This window comes from Spinacia oleracea, chromosome 4 (genome assembly GCF_020520425.1).
Source record: "Spinacia oleracea cultivar Varoflay chromosome 4, BTI_SOV_V1, whole genome shotgun sequence".
In the NCBI taxonomy this organism is placed as follows: Eukaryota; Viridiplantae; Streptophyta; class Magnoliopsida; order Caryophyllales; family Amaranthaceae; genus Spinacia; species Spinacia oleracea.
This window is the reverse complement of record NC_079490.1, coordinates 149639463-149647082: the sequence shown is the minus strand read 5'-3', so window position 1 is coordinate 149647082 and position 7620 is coordinate 149639463. Positions and strand designations below refer to the sequence as shown.

Genomic DNA, 7620 nt, shown 5'->3' with positions numbered 1-7620 from the left:
AGACCTGAGAAGATAAACCATGGTGAATCTAGAGCAGTCATCAACAAAAGTAATGTAATATCTTTTACCGCCCCTGCTTTCATAGTTTTTAAAATCCCCCAAGTCACTATGAACAAGTTCTAGTACTTCTGTTTGTCTATCTATTGATTTAAAGGGTTTCTTTGCAAATTTTGCTTCAACACATACTTCACATTTCGCAAAATCAGTTTTAGAAAAGCTTGGAATCATGTTCATTTGTTTGAGTCTTTTAATTGAAGCAATATTAACATGACCCAATCTAGCATGCCATAAATCAATAGACTCAGCAATATAAGCAGAAGAAGTACTAGCTTTCTTATTCATAATTTCAATGGAAACATCAAGAGTAAACAACCCCCCATTACAAAAACCCTTTCCCACAAATTCCCCATTGTGAGTAATAACTAGCCTATCAGAATCAAAGGACAACTTCAAACCAGCTTTCATAAGTAAACTACCGGAAATTAAATTCCTACGCATTTCTGGAACATGCAAAACATTAGTTAAAGTGAGTGTTTTTCCAGAAGTGAGAGTGAGAATGATCTTCCCTTTGCCTTGAACAGTTGCAGAAGCAGAGTTACCCATGAATACATTTTCACCATCAGTCTTCTCGTAGGAAGTGAACATTTCTTTGTTGGTGCAAATGTGCCTGGTTGCTCCTGTATCAACTATCCACTCAGCAACATCACCTTCCAGATTAGCTTCTGAAACAACAGCAATAAAATTGTTAGGATCAGCAACTGCTTCAACAAGGTGAGCTTGATTCTGATCTGGCTTCTTCTTGACCCTGCAATCCCTGGACTTGTGACCAGCCTTCCCACATTCAAAACAGTTACCCTTAAACTTATACTTCTGAATTTTCCATTGAGGCTTGAACTGACTGCCCTTCCCCTTAAACTTATCAGAATAGAAATTGCCCCTAGGTTCAACCAGATTAGCTTTAGCAGACCCAGAAAATACAAATTGACCCTTATCCTTAATACGGTTCTCCTCCTCAATTTTTAGGTGACCTACGAGTTCCTCTAGGGTAAGGTCTTTCTTCTTATGCATTAACTGGTTTCTAAAGTCTTTCCATGAGGGTGGCAGTTTCTCAATTAAAACAATAGCAAGAGTTATATCACATATACTCAAACCCTCGGCAGCCATAGCAATACAGATATTCTCATATGCATGAATCTGATCAATAATAGGTTTATCATCTTCAACTTGAAAACCTAACCATTTACTAACACAATAACGTTTCGTACCGGCATCATCAGTTCCATACTTTTTCTCTAAACCATCCCAAATATCCCTAGCATGATTATAGCCCATGTAAATGTCAAGCAAAACATTCGACATATGATGCAATAGCATTCCCTTACAGGTTCTATCATCCTTAGCAAACTTAACCTCAAAATCATGCAATTCATCATCATTAACAGGTTTCACAACATCAGAAATAACATACGCAACATCAATTTGCTCCGAATAAAATCTCATCCTAACAGCCCAACGTTTATAGTTTTTCCCATCAAGAGGTTCCAATTTCGACATATCAGGAATAAGAAATTTCGACATATTCTTAGCCATAACAGAATAATTGTCTTTTAGATTGTTAGCTAAATAAGTAATTGGAACGACTTAACTGGATATTGCGTAATACGAACTGAAACGATCACTACAACAATTTATAGGTTTAGCGGCATTTATCTAGCGGCATACATAGTAAATGCCACCACATTAAACCTTTAGGCGGCATATCTAGTGGCATTTTTTTATATGCCACTAAAAGCCCAAATTTTCTTATGCGGTGCAATAGCCCACTGGGCGCGCTTATTTGGGAAAAATGAAAATCAATCGCGCTTCAGTTTTTTCCAACCCCCAAAAAACTCTCTTCAGACTCTCATAGTCTCATCTAAGTCAAAACCCTCATCTCCTTTGGACATTTTCTCTCTCATCTACAATTTTATCTCTTCAAAATTAAAGATTCAATCCTTGTCATAATAGTGTTGAAATTCTTATTGTCTTTACAAGGATTATCGCTCACAATTGAACAATTGAGGTGGAGCTTTGAGGCGGCTGCTGCAATGGTGGTGGCGGCATCAAGGGTTTAATTGTCGATTGTTAGTAGATCTTCTTTGATCTTGAAGGTATACTCAAAGTTCCTTTTCTTTTCTTTTTATTTGATAAGAGTTCAAGTTCATATTTAAGGTTTGATTTTATTTAATTTTATTTTTGTAATTTGTAAGATTTTAATTTGAGATGGTAATTCGTGTCTAATGGATGAATTAAGTTTCAAAATTGGTTTCATTTAAGTTGAATTACTAAAGTTTTTTACTTTGCTGCCATTTCTATTTGGTCTAATATGCTTATTGAGGCAAGCTTATTGGCAAAAGTAATGGAACTTTCCTCATTTGTGTTTGAAATTGAGCCTTGAACACAAATAAATTTGTAGTCTTAAAACAACCTCATTTAATTTTGTACTCTTGACAAGGTGAAACATGTACGGACCACTAAAAGAGAATAACCCAATTTATTGATCTTTCAGGATTTGGGAAGGAGGTAATGGAACTTTCCTCACTTGTGTTTGCTAATGTTTTTAAATAATGCAGAGATCAATATGTAATTTTTTTTCATGAGAAATAACCCGTTTTATTGGTCTGTAATAATGCAGATGATTGGAGATTATTTCCCGAAAAAAGAAGAATATAGAAACACTTGATATTGTGAAGGTAATTTCTAAATTATTTTAATGCTTTGGTTGTTTTGTAAAAATGTCCCTTTATTGTATGATGTTATTATATGAGTAACTTGTTTTGGTTATTTTTAAAGTCAAAATTCTTCATTCCTCGCCTGTTAATAGGAAGGCATGTAAAACATTCAATGGGAAATAAGTGGAACAATGTTAAGGGAGAACTAAAACTTGATTTCAAATTAACCACACATTAGAAATATAACAAATATTCTTAAAGCTAGGCCTGATTGTGTGCCGGAAGGCCAGTGGCTTTGGTTGGTAACGTATTGGAATTCGATCACCTAAAGAAATGGTATACATTTTGTAATATACAAATTCAGTTTAGTTGTTAATTTATTTATCCCGTCTCCCCTCTATGTGACCTTTTGATTTTATGTATACATAGATAAATCGAATGAGTCGTGAGCTACAAGTTATGGCGCATACTGGTGGATCAAAAAGTTTTGCTTGTTATGCTGATGAGAAGGTACTTACTACTTAGTACATCTTGCATGGTTAACACTTCTCATTTGGGGGTGATCGAGTTTTAGCAAACTGATATGTGATGAAAGGTGTTGTACTGAACATTATACCTTGAATTAATAATCATGACAATAATCCATGACCATTAATACTTTAAAATTTATACTTGAATCCTTAACTTTAATTTTACATTATATTATTTCATAACATGATCTTTGTTTTCAGATTATTTTAATCAAGCGGGGAGAATTCGTCTATATTATTCGTGAAGGTTTTGATGCTGATTTGGATGCTTGTGAAGAGTACAACATAGCCTTTGAAATGAGTTTTTAGATCTTGTGTACTTTATAAGCAGTACGAAGTATGCATTAGAAGTTCGACAACAGGAAAAATTGTAATGAGCATTTTGTGTACTTTGAATGATGTAACTACAACTATTATATATATTAATTATTTTGCAACTATTATCCATTTGTGTATTTTTATGGGAAGTGAAATATGAAGATTTCAAGGTATATGAGATGAAATAGAAGTGAAAGCATAAGCAGGAATGCAGGGGCATAATAATAGTCGCTTTTAGGAATAGGACTCTAGCGGCATTTATTTCACCCTTTACAGGCAAATCGATTAAATCCCGCTAGAAGTTCTCCCGACATTGGATCTAGCGGCATATAGGTAAATGCTGCTACAGGTTTTAGCGGCAATTTTAAATGCCGCCTAAGAAAAAATTAAATGTCGCTACATCCCTGTTTTGTTGTAGTGGATTGTCGTGCCGTGGCCGGACCACTGCTCTAAAAGACAATTCCGCGCTACCTCCGATGCAGTAGAACGCTTGCGGTTGCCCTCCAGGGTTTACACGACACCGAGAATTATGTGCACTCACAATCCCCGATTGGAGACCAGAATATTTGCCCAGAAAGAGAGGAATTTGAGAGAGAGATTGATTGTAGTTTCTGTATATTTTTGTGGAAATGAACGATGAATTTATAGTGAGGCTTTTGGGAAACTGTAACAGCAAAAACGGCTAGTGGAGAAGTTACGGGAGTAATGGGGAACTGCAACAGTCATAAAACGGCTAGTGGGGAGTAATGACGTGATTAATGGAGCAGTTTCCAAAGTTAGTGGGTTGATTAAGTCTTCTGACTTAATCAAACAGCCCTTAACCAAAAAGAATAACCCGGCCCACAAAACCCACCCCACGCCCGCGAACCGCAAGTACCAAGGCCCACGGCCCTCGCCCGAGCCCGGCCCGGCGCGCGCGTGCGTGTTGTGACCACCCATGCCACTCACATACTTTCTTAAACAAATGTTTCCCTCAAACCCCCAAATATAAACATTGAATATGGTTTGTGTTTTTGCCATGTGGGACTTTTCATATTCCCACATTTTCCCACTCATTTTCTTTTGTTTTCTCACTAGGATTTCCAACATGCCTAAATTCAAGGCTAGAATTATGCAACAACTAACCGTCTAACTGATTTTTTTGGTAAAGTTGCCGCAAAAACACATGCATTATAAGAACGTTGAAGAAATCTGGTGTGGAAGTTAGGGGAGGGCCAACTTTGGACAGGTCGTGTACGTACCTTCGTTATGGACGATTTTCAGAGACGAAAAGCCGCGTAAGAAGAGGGATGAGAACTACAACTGTTATTTTTCGTGGTGGTTTCTAGTGTTGTTTGCTGGTGTTTTGGTGTGGAGGGAAGTGGGTGGAAATTATTCAGCGATTGACCTTTGGTTTCTTTGTGTAAGGGTTTCGGCAGTTTTGGGACTTTGACTCTCTTACTACCTGGTTAGCATTTTCGTTTGAGATTGTTAGGGTTCATGGTTCATTTCTTGGGGGTTGCCCAGTCGCTTGCAGCGTATTTTTCTGTTTTTATAAGGACGGGTATTATGGTACGATTTTTTCATTTAAATCCTAAGGGAAGCATTTGGGTGGTAAATGGCGAAGACTCTTATTTACTGGTAATAGTTCTTGAATTGTAATGTAATATTCTTCCTCTATTGTAATGCTTTTCTGACAACTGGTAAATTAGGTTCATATCTTTTCCTGCTACTGGTTCTGATATGCACAAGTGAACATCTAGGAGTGCTTGAAAGACTTGTTATACTGTTTTGTGTTGACCTCGTGATTCCTAATTGGTTGCCTCACTCTATGAACTATAGTTTGTGCTTTCTTTAGCTAGATTAACTGATCTTTGAAGGGGCCGGAAGTCTTCGACTTAATTTGCTACTCCGGAAATTTTCCATGTCTTGACAAAAACAACAAGCAATTAAGTTGGCTTTCTGTGACAATAGCTTTGGATTTTTGATACCAGTGATGAACATGTTGTTATTTTGATAGAAGTTTTGCATGGAAAAGGAAGGGATGGGAACAGGGGATGGAATGGAGGAGAGGAAGGGAAGGTGAGACTTGAGAGTTGAGAGATAGGGAGGAAACTGTGGTGTTCATTTTTCTTTCCTTTTGTTAGAATGGAAGGAATTTATTTTGAAACTCAGATATTTTCATGTCATTCCAATGTTCAAGTTGTTGTTCTGATCCCATTATTTATTCTACATGGCAAACTTCATTTGGTCTTGGCCTTGACTCTATGAGAGTATTCAGGTTTCCTGCAGTTGCATAGAAGAGTGCAAGAAGACTTGAAGGACGGAGCCACCCTGAAAGTGTGTAACAACCAGGAGATGCAGAAGCCTGGAACTGTGTCAAGATCAGAAGAGGAGACAATTCAGGAAGAGATGAATGCAGTGAAGTTGAAAAGTGAAACGCCAATCTCATCAGAGAAGTTTCCGGCGGAACAAGTGGAGAAAAAAACCATTCTCAGGCCGAACAGGAAAAGGATTATGATTCGCTAGCTCTCGTCTATGAGCTAGACTGTATAGACCTCATGAGTTATTACATATTTCGTATGTGTGACATCCAAGATTGTACGTACTAGTCTATGTCTAAATTGTTTAGATGAAAGAACCTACACAAGTCCTGGTTGTACGTTGTTAACGTATTACTCCATGTATAATCTGGTAAACTGTATGTATCAATAATTCTGATTTAAGGTAAGTTATAGTGTTTGTGTGATACTCAGTATGTAAAAGGTTAATTTTTATTTTGGATTCTACACCTTTTCATTTCAACTAAATAAGTGCTGGTATTATATTAGGTTGCCCCGGACTTTGTGACAGAGTGACACGAACACAGCGAAAGGAACTCACTGGATGTGTTGAGTGTCATAAAAATCACTCGGTGCTCTCACGATGTCATCTGTCACCTCTCTTCAATTCCCTGTGTGTCAAAGAAGCTACAAAAATGGCGGCAGCAACTCGTCAAGCAACTCAGCTGACTCGCCTTTCCTCTCCTAAACTCGCCGGTGCTTCTTCATCTTTAATCCACCGGCGCGGTTTCGCCAGCGGTGGGGGTATTATTTCTTTCCCCTTTACTTCTCTCGTTCGCTTAAGGTTTACTGTATAAATTATTGAAAATTCCAACGAAATTATCATGTTACCTGTTAGCAAACACACACAAATTGAATTGAGCTTCTTATGCATCATGCATGTGCCTACTTATAGGAATTCCTAAGTGGTGTATTTGTGTACATCCTTTCCAATTCAAGAACGAGTTTGTCAATTTTAGAAAGAGTGCCCAGCAAGAGAGGAAATAGAAGGAGAGAGAAAATGTAATGATTAGAATTAATTAATTAATATTACAATAACAGTTCCTTTTATATGGAAGAAAAACTGATCACAAATTCTTATTTACAATGGGTGTACGATAAATATTGTACACCGAAGTTAAAGTTAACGTAAAATGCATAAAAGTTACCCTTATATACGTAAAAGTTATCTATTTTTTACTAATAAAATTTTTCATTTTAATTAAAAGTATTTCTTCAAAATCACTAATAATGTATAAAATTTATCATTTAGCCCTTTTAAATGATTATCTATCAACTTATTTTTTAATAGTATAAAAGTTAGAGAAAATTGGGTAAAAGTTATAGAAAACTGGGTAAAAGTTATATTGGTGTACAATAAATTTATTGTACAACTTGTGCATACAAGACTTTTTGAAAACTGATTACAAAGTAAAGGAAAGGAGGTTTGCTGTACGAAGTTGTTGTAACAACTTTATTCATGATGATGTCATAGCATCATCATTAGCAGCAACTAAGACCTTATTATCAACACCCCCTCAAGCTAGGCATCGAACTCATGCCGAGCTTGGACAGTAAATTGGTGAACTGAGCCGAGGGCAGAACTTTTGTAAACACATCTGCTAGTTGGTGTGTTGTAGGCAAATAAGTTAACTCAATCAAACCTTCCATCACTTTCTCCCTTGTGAAGTGACAGTCCAAGTCTATGTGCTTGGTCCGTTCATGAAAAACTGGGTTCCTGGCGATGTGTAATGCAGATTG

At 36.9% G+C, this 7620-nt stretch overlaps 1 long non-coding RNA gene across 1 annotated transcript; it reads left to right on the top strand.

The window, feature by feature from the left end:
- The first annotated feature begins 1758 nt into the window (after positions 1-1758).
- LOC130459917 (uncharacterized) lies at positions 1759-3640 on the top strand. The gene is made up of 3 exons (XR_008919646.1): positions 1759-2732; positions 3141-3221; positions 3443-3640. It is a non-coding gene; the product is annotated as an uncharacterized lncRNA (long non-coding RNA).
- The last annotated feature ends 3980 nt before the right edge of the window (positions 3641-7620 follow it).